We start from the raw sequence: 19,167 nt of genomic DNA, 5'->3' as shown, positions 1-19,167 counted from the left end.
GCGTCCCAGTGGGAATCCTGGTACATTTGTTTTGGGATTCATGCACACAGAGAAGGATGTGAAAAGGGTTAAAAATCTGAAACAGAAGGTATGGTCGCTCCCCAAGTCCGTCCCCCACATCTCTATGTCTTTTGTCAAGTCAGGGGCCGAAAAACCTCCAACCTCCTCCATCCCAAAACATGTGGTCGATGTTGATGAAGAGCTAATCAAGAGGTTCCAAAGTCTGTTCGAAGAGGTCAATATGGTAGAAGTTGGTAAAGGCTCTAGTAAAGCAGATGTGCAGCTCGTTGGCCCAAACATGAAGCTTAGAAATTGGGAAGATACTCCTCTCCCCACCTGGAAGGAGTTTTGGTAGTTTGCTTTGTTTTCCTTTCTGTTATCTAGGTTATTCCAGGGTTGTAATCTAGATTTTTAGTTTTGCTTGTTTTGATTTTCAAACCCTTCTATCCTTTTATTTTTCAATGAAATGCAATTCCCCATTTTCCGTTATTCTTAATAGTGTTTTATTTTGTTCTTTTTTCTTTTGTACAGTTCCTTTTATGCTGGTTGCAGTGACATGACATGCATGAAGAATTTTCAGCCGAATCTTAAAAGCCAATCTAATCCTGAAATAACAATCCAAGAAGTAGAATCTGATGATGAAATAGATTATGACGAAGAAGCAACATTTGAGGAAATCAGTAAAGAGCTAAAACAATTTGAAGAAAAACCAAAGCCTAATTTGAGTTAAACTGAAGCAATCAATTTAGGGTACAAAGATGATGTTAGGGAAAACCAAGATAAGTGTGCATTTAGAACTGCAAGTTAAGGATGAAATTATCAAAACATTGTTTGAGTACAAAGATGTCTTTGCATGGTCATATGACGATATGCTAGGCCTGAGCACTGATCTGGTAGTTCATAAATTGCCAACTGATCCAACATTCCCTCCTGTTAAGCAAAAGTTGCGAAAGTTCAAGACTCATATGAGTGTGAAGATCAAAGAAGAAATCACAAAGCAGCTTACTACAAAGGTCATTCGGGTCACTCGATATCCCACTTGGTTAGCCAATATTGTTCCAGTACCAAAGAAAGATGGTAAGACCAGGGTATGTGTTGATTACCATGATCTTAACAAAGCAAGCCCAAAGGATGATTTTCCATTGCCAAACATTCACATTCTGATCAATAATTGTGCCAAACATGAGATTAGGTCTTTTGTAGATTGTTACACGGGATATCACCAGATCTTGATGGATGAGGAAGATGCAAAAAAGATGGCGTTCATCACGCCATGGGGACATATTGCTACCGGGTAATGTCATTCGGTCTAAAGAATGCTGGGGCAACATATATGAGGGCGATGACCACCATATTTCACGACATGATACACAAGGAGATTGAGGTTTATGTAGATGATGTGATCATAAATTCAAAGAAGCAGTCTGACCATGTCAGGGACTTGAGGAAGTTTTTCCAAAGGCTCCGCAGGTACAACCTCAAGCTCAATCCAGCAAAATGTGCATTCGGTGTCCCCTCTAGGAAATTGCTGGGATTCATGGTTAGTAGATGCGGTATTGAGTTGGATCCGTCGAAGATCAAAGCCATTCAAGAGTTACCACCGCCAAAGAACGAAACAGAGGTGATGAGCCTACTTGGAAGGTTAAATTACATCAGCAGGGTTATTGCTCAACTCAAGAAAACATGTGAGCCCATCTTTAAGCTGCTGAAGAAGAATGTTGTAGTTAAGTGGATTGACGAGTGTCAAGAAGCATTTGATAAGATCAAGAGGTACTTGTCGAATCCACCTATGCTGGTCCCGCCGGAAATAGGGAGGCCTTTAATTCTTTATTTGACAGTCTTGGACAATTCGTTCGGTTGCTTACTGGGTCAACATGACATCACCGGCAAAAAGGAACAAGCATCTATTATCTCAGCAAGAAGTTCACATTATATGAGGTTAAGTATACTCCCCTTGAAAGGACATGTTACGCCCTGACTTGGGTGGTACAAAAGTTGAAGCATTATCTATCGTCATACACTACTTACCTTATTTCTCGCATGGATCCTCTAAAGTATATCTTTCAGAAGCCTATGCCCACGGGAAGACTTGCAAAGTGGCAGATTAACTTACAGAGTTTGACATCATCTATGTGACTCGGACAGCGATGAAAGCCCAAGCCTTGGCCGACCACTTGGCCGAGAATCCAGTGGATGATGAATATGAGCCGCTGAAAACTTATTTTCCTGAAAAAGAGGTCATGTGTGTTGACAAGGTTGACCATGATGAAAAGCCAGGTTGGAAACTCTTCTTTGATGGAGCTGCTAACATGAAAGGGGTCAGAATATGGGTTGTACTTATCTCTGAAATAGGGAAACACTACCCTGTAATAGCCCAACTTCGATTTTATTGCACCAACAACATGTCTGAGTACGAAGCATGCATTCTGGGTTTGAGGTTAGCTATATACATAGGAGTCCAGGAAATACTTGTTCTGGGAGATTTAGATTTGTTGGTTCACCAGATTCAAGGAGAATGTGAAACTCGATATTTAAAGCTCATACCGTACCGACAATGCATGCATGATCTTTGTCAACGATTAAGGTCGGTTGAATTAAGACATATTCCCAGGATTCATAATGAGATTGTTGATGCCTTGGCTACTCTGGCGTCAATGTTACATCAACCGGAAAAGGCTTATGTCGACCCCGTGCATATCCAAGTTCATGATCAACATGTTTATTGTAATGTGGTGGAAGAGGAAATCGATGGCAAACCTTGGTTCCACGATATCAAGGAATACATCAGGTCGGGGGTATATCTAGTACATGCTACAGGTGACCAAAAGAGAACCATTCGACGTCTGGCTAGTGGATTTTTCTTGAGTGGAGGAATCTTGTACAAGAGGACTCCGGATTTAGGATTGCTGAGGTACATAGATGCTAAAGAAGCTTCAACTATCATGACCGAAGTGCATTCTGGAGTTTACGGGTCGCATATGAGCGAGTATGTCTTGGCAAAGAAGATACTTCGAGCAGGGTTATTATTGGCTCACCATGGAACTGGATTGTATCAGTTTTGTTCCCAAGTGTCATCAATGCTAGGTACACAGTGATTTGATTCTTTCTCTCCCATCTGAGTTACACACAATGTCTGCACCTTAGCCCTTTGTTGCTTGGGGCATGGATGTTATTGGACCAATTAAGCCGGCAGCATCAAACGGGCATAGGTTTATTCTGGCAGCCATTGATTACTTTACCAAGTGGGTCGAAGCTGTAACTTTCAAGTCCGTGACCAAGAAGGTAGTAGTGGATTTTGTTCATTCAAATATCATTTGTTGGTTCGGAATTCCCAAGGTGATCATCACAGACAATGCTGCTAATCTCAACAGTCATTTGATGAAAGAGGTATGCCAACAGTTCAAGATCATGCATCAGAACTCCACTCCATATCGCCCCAAGGCAAATGGAGCTGTTGAGGCTGCCAACAAGAACATAAAGAAGAAACTTCGTAAGATGGTTCAAGGTTCTAGGCAGTGGCATGAAAAGTTGCCTTTTGCATTACTGGGTTATCGCACTACTGTTCGCACTTCAATAGGTGCAACTCCTTATCTGCTGGTATATGGAACTGAAACAGTTATACCTGTGGAAGTTGAGATTCCATCCCTTCGGATCATTGTAGAAGCTGAAATTGATGATAATGAGAGGGTCAAAACCCGGCTCGAGCAGCTGAGTTTGATTGATGAGAAAAAATTGGTTGCAATATGTCATGGTCAATTGTATTGGAAGAGAATTGCAAGAGCATACAACAAAAAGGTGTGTCCCCAGAAATTCTAAGTGGGCCAGATGGTATTGAAGCGCATCCTTCCTCATCAAGCGGAAGCTAAAGGCAAGTTCGCCCCAAACTAGCAGGGGCCATTCGTTGTGACAAAAGTGTTGTCCAATGGTGCTTTGCATTTAACAGACATAGAAGGCAAATGTGTAGATATGACTATCAATTCTAATGCAGTTAAGAGGTACTATGTATGATTTCTTTGCTTACCTTCAGTTGTATTTTGTACTTGTCATGTTCAAAGTTAAAATGACGAAGGCATTTTATTCCGCTACCCAAACACTTTCATCCTTTGTTACTCCTTTTGAGCTTTATTTATTTTCTTTGATATCTTTCTTTTGGAATTAGTAGTAGAAGTAGAGAATAAAAAAATGATGATGAATGAGTGAAAATAAGAAAAATGAAAAAGAAGGAAAAAGAAAAGAAAAAAAGAGGAAGAAAATAAGGAAAGGAGGAAGAAAAAAAAGAAAGAAGAAAAAAAAGAGAAAAGAAAAAGGGAAACAAAAACAAACAGTTTTCTTTTGAACTACGTTCGACCTTATTCCTTTTAAGGATATGTAGGCAGCCTTACAGTTCGGTCCCATCAAAATAAAAATCAAAAATTCCCTAGACCTAAAGAAACTGGAGCAGAAGTTTTGGTTTTGAAAAGATCTGATTCCAAAAGTTGTAATTTTGACCCTTTTCATCTTAAATTATTTTGAGCCTTCATGCCACCCTTTCTTTCTAACCCTGTCCAAAAGCCTACATTACGGTACAAAAAAAAGACCTTCCGATCAATCTTTGAAGAAGCCAAGTCAAGTGAGATAGAAGTATGATTTACATCATGGGTAACACTTTGTTCATGGGCACAAGAGAGAAAATTTAAAATGAGAGAGTCTTATTGTGAAAACCCTCACTGGCACCTTAAGGCGATGGTGAGCTGAGAGAAAAATTTGAAATGAGAGAGTCTTATTGGTGAAAACCCTCACGGGCACCGTAAGGCGACGGTGAGTTGAGAGATGAACAAATGAGAGAGGCTTGTAGGTGAAAACCCTTCGGGGCACTACAAGTCGAATGAGGTTCGTGGATTTACAGAGCAATTGGATCAGTGAAAGCCCAATTTTTAAAGTATGAAGATATGACATGAATTGAAAATATGATTGGCTGGACGGATTAGGCTGATCAATCCAAAATGCATGTATGATCTTTGTCAACGATTAAGGTCGGTTGAATTAAGACATATTCCCAGGATTCATAATGAGATTGTTGATGCCTTGGCTACTCTGGCGTCAATGTTACATCATCCGGAAACGGCTTATGTCGACCCCGTGCATATCCAAGTTCATGATCAACATGTTTATTGTAATGTGGTGGAAGAGGAAATCGATGGCAAACCTTGGTTCCACGATATCAAGGAATACATCAGGTCGGGGGTATATCTAGTACATGCTACAGGTGACCAAAAGAGAACCATTCGACGTCTGGCTAGTGGATTTTTCTTGAGTGGAGGAATCTTGTACAAGAGGACTCCAGATTTAGGATTGCTGAGGTACATAGATGCTAAAGAAGCTTCAACTATCATGACCGAAGTGCATTCTTTAGTTTACCGGTCGCATATGAGCGGGTATGTCTTGGCAAAGAAGATACTTCGAGCAGGGTTATTATTGGCTCACCATGGAACTGGATTGTATCAGTTTTGTTCGCAAGTGTCATCAATGCTAGGTACACAATGATTTGATTCATTCTCCCCCATCTGAGTTACACACAATGTCTGCACCTTAGCCCTTTGTTGCTTGGGGCATGGATGTTATTGGACCAATTAAGCCGGCAGCATCAAACGGGCATAGGTTTATTCTGGCAGCCATTGATTACTTTACCAAGTGGGTCGAAGCTGTAACTTTCAAGTCCGTGACCAAGAAGGTAGTAGTGGATTTTGTTCATTCAAATATCATTTGTTGGTTCGGAATTCCCAAGGTGATCATCACAGACAATGCTGCTAATCTCAACAGTCATTTGATGAAAGAGGTATGCCAACAGTTCAAGATCATGCATCGGAACTCCACTCCATATCGCCCCAAGGAAAATGGAGCTGTTGAGGCTGCCAACAAGAACATAAAGAAGAAACTTCGTAAGATGGTTCAAGGTTCTAGGCAGTGGCATGAAAAGTTGCCTTTTGCATTACTGGGTTATCGCACTACTGTTCGCACTTCAATAGGTGCAACTCCTTATCTGCTGGTATATGGAACTGAGACAGTTATACCTGTGGAAGTTGAGATTCCATCCCTTCGGATCATTGTAGAAGCTGAAATTGATGATAATGAGAGGGTCAAAACCCGGCTCGAGCAGATGAGTTTGATTGATGAGAAAAAATTGGTTGCAGTATGTCATGGTCAATTGTATCGGAAGAGAATGGCAAGAGCATACAACAAAAAGGTGTGTCCCCGGAAATTCTAAGTGGGCCAGATGGTATTGAAGCGCATCCTTCCTCATCAGGCGGAAGCTAAAGGCAAGTTCGCCCCAAACTAGAAGGGGCCATTCGTTGTGACAAAAGTGTTGTCCAATGGTGCTTTGCATTTAACAGACATAGAAGGCAAATGTGTAGATATGACTATCAATTCTAATGCAGTTAAGAGGTACTATGTATGATTTCTTTGCTTACCTTCAGTTGTATTTTGTACTTGTCATGTTCAAAGTTAAAATGACGAAGGCATTTTATTCCGCTACCCAAACACTTTCATCCTTTATTACTCCTTTTGAGCTTTATTTATTTTCTTTGATATCCTTCTTTTGGAATTAGTAGTAGAAGTAGAGAATAAAAAAATGATGATGAATGAGTGAAAATAAGAAAAATGAAAAAGAAGGAAAAAGAAAAGAAAAAAAGAGGAAGAAAATAAGGAAAGGAGGAAGAAAAAAAGAAAGAAGAAAAAAAAGAGAAAAGAAAAAGGGAAACAAAAACAAACAGTTTTCTTTTGAACTACGTTCGACCTGTTTCCTTTTAAGGATATGTAGGCAGCCTTACAGTTCGGTCCCATCAAAATAAAAATCAAAAATTCCCTAGACCTAAAGAAACTGGAGCAGAAGTTTTGGTTTTGAAAAGATCTGATTCCAAAAGTTGTAATTTTGACCCTTTTCATCTTAAATTATTTTGAGCCTTCATGCCGCCCTTTCTTTCTAACCCTGTCCAAAAGCCTATATTACGGTACAAAAAAAAAGACCTTCCGATCAATCTTTGAAGAAGCCAAGTCAAGTGAGATAGAAGTATGATTTACATCATGGGTAACACTTTGTTCATGGGAACAAGAGAGAAAATTTAAAATGAGAGAGTCTTATTGTGAAAAACCTCACGGGCACCTTAAGGCGATGGTGAGCTGAGAGAAAAATTTGAAATGAGAGAGTCTTATTGGTGAAAACCCTCACGGGCACCGTAAGGCGACGGTGAGTTGAGAGATGAACAAATGAGAGAGGCTTGTAGGTGAAAACCCTTCGGGGCACTACAAGTCGAATGAGGTTCGTGGCTTTACAGAGCAATTGGATCAGTGAAAGCCCAATTTTTGAAGTATGAAGATATGACATGAATTGAAAATATGATTGGCTGGACGGATTAGGCTGATCAATCCAAAATGCATGTCATGATCATTAGAGTTGACTGCTTCCCTCAGATAAGTTTTCTTTTTCTCATTCTTCTTTATGTAGTCATCTGTGTTCAAAATTTTCCTTTGTTCCTTTGTCAAAAATTAGTTCACTTTGCTCCTTGAGTCTCTCTTTATGAGTCCCTTTCGAATTAGCCCTTGTTGAACAAGCAGGAAAGAATTTCAAAGCCTACTACTAACTTCTAAATTGCACAAAGCGGAGTTCGGCCAGGCACATCACAATTTACATGATTTAGAATAAGAAGTATGGTGATAATTGAGATTCAGTCAATCAAGTGAATCTTGAATTGTGAGAAAATACAAGGACTCAGCAACTTTCAGAATGAAAATTTAATGCAACAAGTGAGTGTAAGAGATTCAGGTCATTCGGAGGTTTTGTGGTCCAGTTTCAATCAAAAGGTCAAACAACTCCTTGCTAGCTCGAAGCAGTTGATCAGAATAAAGCATGGCAGTGACAGAAGTAGACGTTTAGCAATGATGCCACAAATTAACCACCACGTTTTTAAACTAACAAGATTTTATTTGTCTGAAACAGGGGCAAGAATTTTTTTTTAATCCACAGGGATCTCCCATGGAAAATCATGGTTTAGGGAGCAAGAAATTCTGTTCAGAATCCTCCAAGATGAGAGCATGACTCAGGCGCCCACCTGGATAATGAGGGAATACATTTCATGTTTTGGTAATCAGGCGCCCACCCGGATAACGAGGGAATACAGTTTCAAGTTTTAGCAATCAGGCACCCACCTGGATAATAAGGGAATACAGTTTCAAGTTTTAGCAATCAGGCGCCCACCTGGATAGCGAGGGAATATAGTTTCAAGTTTTAGCAATCGGGCGCCCACCTGGATAACGAGGGAATACAGTTTCAAGTTTTAGCAATCAGGCGCCCACCTAGATAACGAGGGAATACAATTTCAAGTTTTAGCAATCAGGCGCCCACCTATACAATTCAAGTTCTAGCAATCAGGCGCCCACCTGGATAACGAGAGAATACAGTTTCAAGTTTTAGTAATCAGGCGCCCACTTGGATAACGAGGGAATACAGTTCAAGTTTTGGTAATCAGGCACCCACCTAGATAACGAGGGAATACAATTCAAATTGTTGGTAATCAGGCGCCCACCTGGATAATGAGGGAATACAATTCATGTTTTGGAAATCAGGCACCCACCTGGAGAACGAGCGAACTCATTTTATACCAAAGTCAAGCTATGAGAGGCGCCCACCTGGAGAATAAGGGAATTCATTTCAGAGTTACTTCAATTCGCAAATTCAAGAAGCATCAAGAGCCCGCCTGAAGAAAAGGGTCCATTTTTCAGTTGCATATTGAAGATCAAGTAGAGATTCACGGAAGATTCAAGACAAGAAGTAGATAGGATCTTGTATTTTCCTTGTACTTTTGCTATAATTTTTTCTTTTATTTTTGATGTAATGGCAGGAACCGCGGACCGAAACCTCGACGGCACTTCACTCGACTCTCCACCTCGGTACTCCATCGCTCTTCTCACTCCGAACTACACGCGGTCTGATTCCTTTATAGCCAAGAATATGTAGGCAGCTCAAATACTAGGGCTTGGTCACATTCTCTTTTCTCTAGTTTTTGTCTCTCTAAATAAGGGTCGGGTCAAAAAATATCTTGTTGTTCTTTTTCTGAAAACACTTTGTGTTTCCCGTCAAATAGGGGCAGCTGTAGACATGTAATTTTTGGCCCACGCATTAGAATCACCTCTAATAGTTCTAGTATTTTTAGGATATATATTTGAACTTATTTCTATAGAATTTTACTTTATTATTAAATTAATTCTATTTTTAAAGCACAAGAAAATTGAAAAATACAAAAAATAGTTTCATGTTTTATTTTATTCTATTTAGTTTAGGTTATTAATATTTTTATGGCAATATATTTTGTTTTTACCATGATTTTTACTTTTAGTTTGAGTATAAGAATTTATATAAAAATATATAGTTTCATATAGTTTATTTTAATGAATTAGAATTAATATTTAAAAGTATATTTCAATTTATTTGTTTAAAAAAAGTTGGAAAGATTTAAGTTTTCTTACTGGATTTAAAGGGTCAAAATCCCAAAGAGATGACCCAATTCAGATTTTTAGCATTCCAAATGCCAAATAACCCTCCAACCTATAACCCATCAGCTTTTTAAAATTAAATCGCAGCCGTCCCTCCCTTCTAATCTAAAGGACCACTTTGTTTCCACACCCCCCAAATATAAACCCAATATTTCCCTAATGAACCAAATCGTAAACCTATCTAACAAACAGCCGCACCCAGCCCCATCTCCGCTTCTGCCCGCACATCAACTCACCAAACTCGCCGAAATACTCAAAATAAAAACCAGCGAGTTCACTCAGCCGAGTGCCATGGTTCCCCCCTCTCATCTTCGTCTCTCTCCACGTCATTAACACCATAACGACTTCTGACACACAATATTCTCATCTTCAGCCTCCTCACGCGCTTTTGATTTCTTGAACGGATCTTGGATAAATGAGATCAGTTGGATGTGAGTGAAATCACATCCACGCCTTCCATTTTTCCGATTTTTGTCTTATGGAAATTTTAGGATGATTTTTGGATTTTTAGGAACATTTTCGAATTTTTCTTGGAGAAGAAGAATAGAAGTTTCTAGGGTTCCTAAAAATAGGGGAGAAAATTTGGAGGAAAGAGGGGAGGAAAGAAATGAGGGTTCTAATAGGAAGTTTCTGCTTCTCTTCTCATTTTGGGTCTATTTTCGGTTGAGTTCAAATTCCAAAATAGTCTGAGTTTGATTTTTGTTCAAGTATTGTTCCATTTTCGAAAATTCAGAAAACTAACAAAGTCATCCCTATTTTGGTCTGCAAACATGGAGATTGCTTGAGGTGCTCGAGTTCGAGTTTCAAATTGCTGCCCGTTCGTGAATTTTGGATGAGGTTCCTTGTTCGAAGTCAGCCCTATTTTCTCACTCGAATTCCAGACTCGAAGTTTGTACCTGAGTTTCGTGCTTTCTGTTATTAAGAAGAGTTTTGCAATTTTAGGTTCATCTTTTTCCTTCTTATTCTTGTTAATTGTGATTGAAATATGATAAGAGCCGTAGGAAATTCGCTTTGTAGTGATAGATATTGGATCATGTTTTAGTAGAGGTTGTGTTTGGAGTTAGTTTCTAGTTGCGATTTGTGCTCAAGAATGCTATTCGTCAATCTGTTCTTGTCATTCGACGTGCTGCACTTGATTTGGTTTCACTGTTTTGAGGAGCTCTCTGAATCTTCATGCTTAGTCTTATATGTGTGATTTGAGTTAGCAATCCTATTGTAACTAAATGAATCATGAATCAGTGATGCATTTCATTTCCGGTTTGAATTGGTACTTTTTGTGTGTGTTTTGAAAACAAATGCAATCAAGTCCATTTTGCCGAAATCTATTTATTAATCATTAACCTTCCCAACTCGTGTTCTTGAAACCTATTGAGAGTCATTGTTCGAAGTCACTGAATGTGAAAGTGTTTTTTTGTGCTTGGTTGGATCACCATATGAAATTTTCATATTCATGGATAGGACTTCATTAACTACTACCTCAATTTCTGCTGAATATTCTGTTTTGCGACGTTTGCATACTACGAGTTCCTCATGATCTAATAAAAGCTGTAAAGGTGAATCAAGTTTTTTCGTGAAATGAGTCGTTTCGCCCGAACCCAGATCGTTAGATCGATCCCGTGAGTTTTGACTGAGTAAAAGCAGTCTTCTGTTTAGTTCTAGTTTTTCTGGAATTCTCTGTGTGACTGGAAGTTGTCTATCTATTAGTTAGTTCGTCATTTCTTGTTGTGAACCTGTATGATCATACACGCAAAAGGAGCAAACATTATGGTGCCTCGTTCGACCTTAATTCTGTTGGTTGTTTGTTTCTCCCAAATTGCCATGTCTGAAGATTGGGAGTAAGTTAGATTGTTCCCTGATAAGAATGGTCTCTTCCTGCCATGCTTGAAGTAAGAATAGATTGATTGAAATTGTGTATATGTTGGCTCATTATCGTCGGGTATAATTAAATCAGTCGCTCTCCTTAAATTGTCATCATCGTCCTAGAATCATGGGGGTCTTAGACCAATTTTCGCGTGAGCTTCAGTTCGCAGAAGGTTTGCTGGTCACTTAGTCCTCATGATTTCCATGTTTGAGTTAACTGTAAACATCCTTAGTCGTTATGTGATTACACAGTTCCAAGCACTCGAACTGTTCATGTGTTTGTTCACCTATTTTCGCTCGGAGTTCATGTTATCTTTCGTTAATATGCTAAAATCTACCTTCATATTATCATGTTCGCTGTCATTGCTTTGAGTTAGCTCGAATAGATTTAACTAGGGATTCCTTGCATTGTCTTGCTTTATCATGTCTTTGTTTATTAGTTGGTTTGGTTGGCTTCACGAGTTATCAGATGTTGGTTTATTTGGATTATCCACTCTGATTTACTTGGCCTAAATTATTTTGAATGACTGTGTGGTCATGGGGATAGGGAAAAGACTAGCCCATTAGTGTTTAAACTTATTTGCATGCTAGGATTGGGCTTGGTCTAGAAAATAAAATTAATTGTAAAAATATGAGCATGATTTAGAATTTTCTTTTCTTCTATTTGCTTAATTTGTTACATTATTCGTTAGGAGCATGTTTAGGCCGACCACACCTGGGTAATCATTCTTTAGGATTTGTTCGTTCAAGGCAAGAGGTTGTTCCGATCGCATAGTATGGGAAGTGGTTCATCTTTGTGCATCGCGAACGCAGAGGTGTGTCCGCGATCGCGTAGTATAAAGTTGCCTGGGCATCGCGTTAAAGAACTAGGGCTTGAAAAATTGAACTTTTGATTTGGGATTTGAAGGACCATTTGGGGTAGGATTTGAGAACTTTTGATATGTACGAACTCGTGGGGAGATAACGAATCTATTGATATGAAAATTTCTGAATTTCGGGACGTGGGCTCGGGTGTCATGTTTTGGTAATTTCGAGATTTGTGCCATTTATTGATTGTTTTCGTTTGGGCTTCGTTCCCTTAGCATATTTTGATGTCCTCATTTTGATTTTGGAGAGATTCGACGCGAGTAGAGTCCGATTCGAGGGGCGAAGGCGTCGCTGAGTAGTATTTTCATCGGTTTGAGGTAAGTAACCATTGTAAATCTGGAACTGAGGGTACAAAACCCCGGTATTTGACTTGTTTTGATAAAAGCGGTGGCGCACATGCTAGGTAACGAGCGTGTTGGAGCGCACCGGTAGGTATTGTCACTTGGTACGTCCTGTAGCGACTATTAAGCAGGATATTTGATTTGAAAATATTATGTTATCCCGTATTTCAGATATTTATATTGTATTATGGGTTGTATGCCATGTTTGGGGGCTTGTGCCAACCTGTAGCAATCCTTAGGGGCATTTTGAATGTTTTCCTCACTTTACTTGCTAGAAGCAAACCCTCGGTCATGTTTTTACTTGTTTAAATGTTTAAAACTAGTTTTATTACTCTACTCCTAATTGTGAGGATTGTTTGGGGTGAGGTCCCTAATTTCCATTGTTGTGCCCGAGAAGCTGTGAGGTTAAACACTGAGAGAGGTTGAAAACCCAAATTGTGAGGATATATATATAATAGATGGATCGGGCTGCACACTGCAACGATACTTATATGGATCGGGCTGCTCGCCGCAACGATGTATATATTGGATCGGGCTGTACTCCACAGCGATATGACGCTTGGGCTGTAGGAGTCCCTCCGGAGTCTGCACACCCCTAGTGAGCGTAGTCGACTAAAAATATATGGATCGGGCTGCACGTCGCAGCGATTACTATGATTTCTATTATTATAAGATATAAATAAGTCGAGTGCTGAGAGTGAGTACTGAGTGACGAGAGTTGAGTCACGAGTGAGTGAGAGGCTGCCCGAGGGGTCATATTCTGAGTAATTCCTTGCCCGAGGGGCCCTGTTATGATGTTTCCACTGTTTTCACTATTCTTTTAAATAAGCCTCTGTTGGATATATTGCTAAGTAACTGATTTCAATGTTTTAAACTAGAAATGATGACTTTTATGACAGAACTGATTTTAAAGTTATATGTTTTTGAACTGCTCATCACTGCTTTCAGTCCATTATTTACTTTAGTTACTTACTGAGTTGGCATACTCACGTTACTCCCTGCACCTTGTGTGCAGATCCAGGTGCCCGAGCGGCCGAGTGAGAATATTCAGCTGATTCAGTTTCTGTCGGGGATTTCGAGGCAGTTGCATGGCGTTCGTAGCCCTGTTTTCTCCCTTCTATCATGTTATATTCCGCATTTTCTAGACTATTGATGTAGTAGGTATTCAGACTTGTACTAGAGGTTCTAGACTTGCGACACCAGATCAGTTTGGGCTGTGTAGTTTTCTATTATTTTGACTTCCGCTTCTGTTGCTCTAAACGGTTATTATGAAATTAGTATTTAAAACTTGTGTTGAAAAATGGTTTCTTACTAACGGAAAATGGGTTGTGGTCAGTTGACTGGTTGGCTTGCCTAATAATGTGAAAAGCGCCATCACGACCGGTATTTGGGGTCGTGACAATAAATCTATAAAAAAACACGTGATACATTTTAATTGATCTGATTTATGTTTTATCTTGATATGTACCTTCTATCTTATATATTTGACTTTTTTATTTTGTTTGCTTCTATATTAAATTTAGCAAAAAATTATATTGAACTGCGTGAAGCGCGGGTAAATTAAATGGTGTTCTATTCATTATTTTTTAATTTTTATTGCTTCTATATTAAATTTAGCAAAAAATTATATTGAACTGCGTGAAGCGCGGGTAAATTAAATGGTGTTCTATATTTTTAAGCCACCATTTAGACGACGTTGTCCCTATTTTTTAAAGTTGTCCAAATATAGCTCTTGAAAGATTATCCTTGGGATACTATTAGCCTTGGATCTAATATTTGTTTATATATTGTTCAACTTAACAGACAAAACATTAGGTTGTCGTCGTCTAATGTTTCTTATCAAAATTTCAATTTGCTCGAAAGTAATCTTTAGACCGTGGTCTAAAATATCCATAAGCTGCAAGGAAAAAAAAAAGCCATTTAGTTTACTAAACAAAAAAAAGGACAGCCGGGTGCACTAAGCTCGCGTTATGCGCGGGGTCCGGGAAAGGGCCGGATCACAAGGTTCTATTGTACGCAATCTTACCCTGCATTTCTGCAAGAGACTGTTTTCACGTTTTAAACTCTTGACCTCCTGGTCACATTACAACAACTTTACCAGTTACACCATTTAATTTACTAAACAGTTAGTCCCCAAAAAGGAAACAACAACAACAACAACAACAACAACAACAACCCAGTGTAATCCCACAAGTGGGGTCTGGGGAGGGTAATATGTACGCAGACCTTACCTCTACCCCGAGGGGCAGAGAGGCTGTTTCCAGGAGACCCTCGGCTCAAAGAGGCAACAAGAGACACTATATTAGTACTATCAATAGACTCATAATAAAACAACATAAAGTACCATAAAATCCATAACATAACATAAATACCATAAAAACAAAGTAACAACAATATAAGAGATATAGGAAATACGAGAAAGATGTAAGGTATTAATACACAGGAGATAAAGCCCATCATCAGTAGTTGATCAATAGCATCCTAAGACTACTTCCTAACTGGCTAGTCTCACTCTAGTGCGCTGTAACAAAGACATCACAATTTCCCTAACCTACCACCTTAATGCTCGATCTCCACAATTCCCTGTTTAGGGCCGTGTCCTCAGTAACCCTAAGTCGCGTCATATCCTGCCTGATCACCTCTCCCCAATACTTCTTAGGTCTCCCCCTACCTCTCCTCGTACCCACCACTGCCAGTCGTTCACACCTTCTCACCGGTGCATCAGTGTTCCTCCTCTGAATGTGCCCGAACCATCTGAGTCTTGCTTCCCGCATCTTGTCCTCCATGGGGGCCACACCCACCTTCTCTCGAATATCTTCATTTCTAATCTTATCCTTCCTTGTATGCCCGCACATCCACCTCAACATCCTCATCTCTGCAACTTTCATCCTCTGGATGTGTGAGATCTTCACCGGCCAACACTCGGTCCCATACAACATAGCAGGCCTAACCACTGCCCTATAAAATTTACCTTTCAGTAACAGTGGCATTTTCTTGTCACACAGGACTCCCGTCGCTAACCTCCATTTCATCCACCCCACCCCTATACGGTGTGTGACATCCTCGTCGATCTCCCCGGACCCCTGAATAAACGACCCCAGGTACTTGAAACTACCCCTCTTAGGGATGACTTGAGAATCAAGCCTCACTTCCACTCCCGCTTCCGTCGGCTCTGCCCCAAATTTGCACTCAAGGTATTCCGTCTTCGTCCTGCTCAACCTGAAACCTTTGGACTCAAGGGTGTGTCTCCAAACCTCTAACCTCTCGCTGACGCCGCGTCGTGTCTCGTCGATTAGAACTATGTCATCAGCAAATAGCATGCACCATGGCACCTCCCCCTGAATATGATGTGTTATAGCATCCATCACCAGGGCAAATAGGAAAGGGCTGAACGCAGACCCTTGATGCAATCCTGTAATAATCGGAAAATAATCTGAATCGCCTCCTGCTGTCCTAACCCGAGTCTTAGCTCCATCATACATGTCCTTAATCGCCCTAATGTAGGCAATCGGGACCCCTTTAGCCTCTAAGCATCTCCATAAGACCTCCCTAGGAACCTTGTCGTACGCTTTCTCTAGATCGATAAACACCATGTGGAGATCCTTCTTCTTATCCCTGTATTGTTCCATCGTCCTCCTAATAAGGTGGATAGCTTCTGTGGTAGATCGCCCCGGCATGAACCCGAACTGGTTGTCTGAAATAGACACCGTCCTTCGCACTCTCATTTCTACCACTCTCTCCCAGACTTTCATGGTATGACTTAGTAATTTAATACCCCTATAGTTGTTACAGATCTGGATATCGCCTTTGTTCTTATACAACGGGACCATAGTACTCCACCTCCACTCTTCGGGCATCCTATTAGTCTTGGATATCACATTAAGCAACTTAATAAGCCATTCCACGCCTGCTCTACCCACACACCTCCAAAGCTCAACCGGAATTTCATCTGGTCCGGTAGCTCTGCCCCTTCTCATCTTACGCATTGCCTCCATGACCTCATCGACCTCAATGTCCCGATAATCACTTAGTTCATGGGGGCTGTCGGCGTTCCTCAACAAAAATTTCTGTACTCTCGATCCACATACAATTTATTCATTCAAATAAAACATTTGCAATCAAAATAATACGATGGAGTACAAATTAAATCACTTATTAGTGGAGTTTTAAATAAAACAGTACTGTAATGGTTCACATTAACTTCTTTAATATTTGACCATCTTCCTTTGAGTCCTCTACATGTTGATGGGATTGACGAGTAAGGCTTCAATTACAGACTTCACATTATTCTTTGGATTACTATATCCATCTTCATTATTCTTGTAAACCACATCAATTAGGCGTGTTAGATTTACGATTGGCTTCAAGATTTCAGCTGGCATTGAAGAATTAGTAGGCTTAATAATGCACTCTTTGTTTAAATCCTTCCATGCATTTTCAGCCATTTCAGAAAGTTGTGCACTTGCTTCTTCCACTGTTAAATTGTGCTCTTTCATATAGCATTCTATTCCTGTCACAAGTTGTCCTTTTTCTTTCTCAATCTATATATACGAAAGAAAAAAAAAAGCAGATCATGGATCAGGAAAACATTAACTAATTCACATCTTATTTGAGATTGAGACGTAGTTTATATATCAGTATATACCTCGTAAGTTGCAACGTCATTAATGACTCGACCAATTAATGCTGAAGCCACAAGAATCTTAGGTTAATTCATCATCCAATCAAATGCTGCCTTTGAAGCTGGTTTCATGCCCAATAATTATATATCAGTATATACCTCGTAAGTTGCCACGTCACTAATGACTCGACCAATTAATGCTGAAGCCACAAAAATCTTAGGTTTATTCATCATCCAATCGAATGCTGCCTTTGAAGCTGGTTTCATGCTCAATAATTAAACTCCTCACGATTTCTTTCATCTTTATATTTGAGAAATATAATAATATTAATTAAACTCATAAAATGAAAGGAAAATTATATATATTAGAGTTTTAAGTGATCATACCGCCTCTTTGACGTAATATACTCCATTGAAACTCATATCTTGTTTTTCTACTTCGATGTCATATTCTTTGAAGAGACCGAGAAGAGTTGAATACATTGTTTTCATATAGGTAGGGAGTCGATCAATTTCACTTACATTCCAGCTGCAATGATCGGCAATGTTTTAATGTGAGTACCTTATTCCAACAATCATTATAGAGTAGATGTTTAATCAAATGTTTTCATGAGTCTTTGTATGTACATTAGAAATTAAAAATGGAATATTGCATACCGGTCCACAGTTTTTGTGAAAACTTCTAGTTCATCAAGAGTACCATAGGAATCATATGTGTCATCAATTACTGAAATCACTATATGAAAATTATAGTGATATTGAGGTTCTAGTTCATCAAGAGTAGCATTCTGCAAGCATAATTCGAGCACGAGAATATTGAGGTTCAAAATATACCCCTACGGTCCAAAAAAGCACTCCACCATTCTATCTCGAACATACGAAAGCTTAGACGCGAGATCCAAATCATTTCACCACCTTCAAAACAAATTAATGAGAGTCATATTTAGTTAATTAGCTCAAGTAATAAAATATATATGGTACTCAAATTAAATTAAAGCAACTTACTGTGTGAGTTCACTAAGCTCTTCCTTGTGTGGCACTTGCAACAAATTATAATCTAGTTTGGCAAGCGTTAGTAACTTGTCATTTCTTGATTCAGATTCTCCATATATTGAAATGTTAAAATGGGCTTCAGCTCTTGGAATCCCTCTATGTAGAGATTGCATGAGTGCATGTGTTACTTGTTTAATTTCTCAATAATAGAAGAGCTTAATTTGGGTGCTATTTTCTCCAAATGTTCTTTTGTGAAGCTAAGAGCCTCTTCTAAAATTTCATCTTCATGTTCCCTTATTAGTGCTGCTTCATACAGATAGAGCATACCCTTTACATCTTTAAGTAAAATTTCCTTGAATTTTCTATTGTTGTCCTTGAATTGATTGAAATGATCTAAATTCACAAAATATCTTGTTATAACAAATTAACTTAAAACATTCATTTAAATTAAACAAAATTGTAATTATATATGTACACATAAAAATATATACCACAAGAGATTGGATAGCTGTGTTGACTAAACAATCGAAAATATAGAGCAACATTGTATAGATCTTCTTCTTCTTGGATGACATTTAGATTAAACAACTTGCTTATTTAATTTTCAATCTCCTCTTCAAAGTGATATGAAATACCAAGGCGTTCAAGAGTATCAATCAAATATTTTTCTGTCGTGTCATTGCTAGTAGTACTCATTATATGTGCTTGACTTCCTCTTTCAAAGTTCCAATCTCCTTTATATTTTTCTCGGAGACCTGTAATAATGCGCTCTCTCTCTTAGTATCAAAATAAATAATGAAAAAGGGTGAACGAGAAATAAAGAAGCATAGATATATATAACTGATTATTCAACGCAGAACAACTAAATATATTTCCCCAAAGGCAAGGTGAAAATTTTGTTGTTGGGCGAAAACCCCCATCTTGGTGATTTCCATTCAATGATGCAATTGTTGCCAT

General features: G+C 39.1%; 1 pseudogene; it reads right to left on the bottom strand.

Moving 5' to 3' along the window:
- Positions 1-16,831: 16,831 nt before the first annotated feature.
- On the bottom strand, positions 16,832-19,167 carry LOC107779452 (viridiflorene synthase-like; annotated as a pseudogene).

Source organism: Nicotiana tabacum, chromosome 3 (assembly GCF_000715075.1).
Source record: "Nicotiana tabacum cultivar K326 chromosome 3, ASM71507v2, whole genome shotgun sequence".
Taxonomy (NCBI): Eukaryota; Viridiplantae; Streptophyta; class Magnoliopsida; order Solanales; family Solanaceae; genus Nicotiana; species Nicotiana tabacum.
The sequence above is the reverse complement of the archived record's forward strand: the minus strand, read 5'-3'. Positions and strand labels throughout refer to the sequence as shown.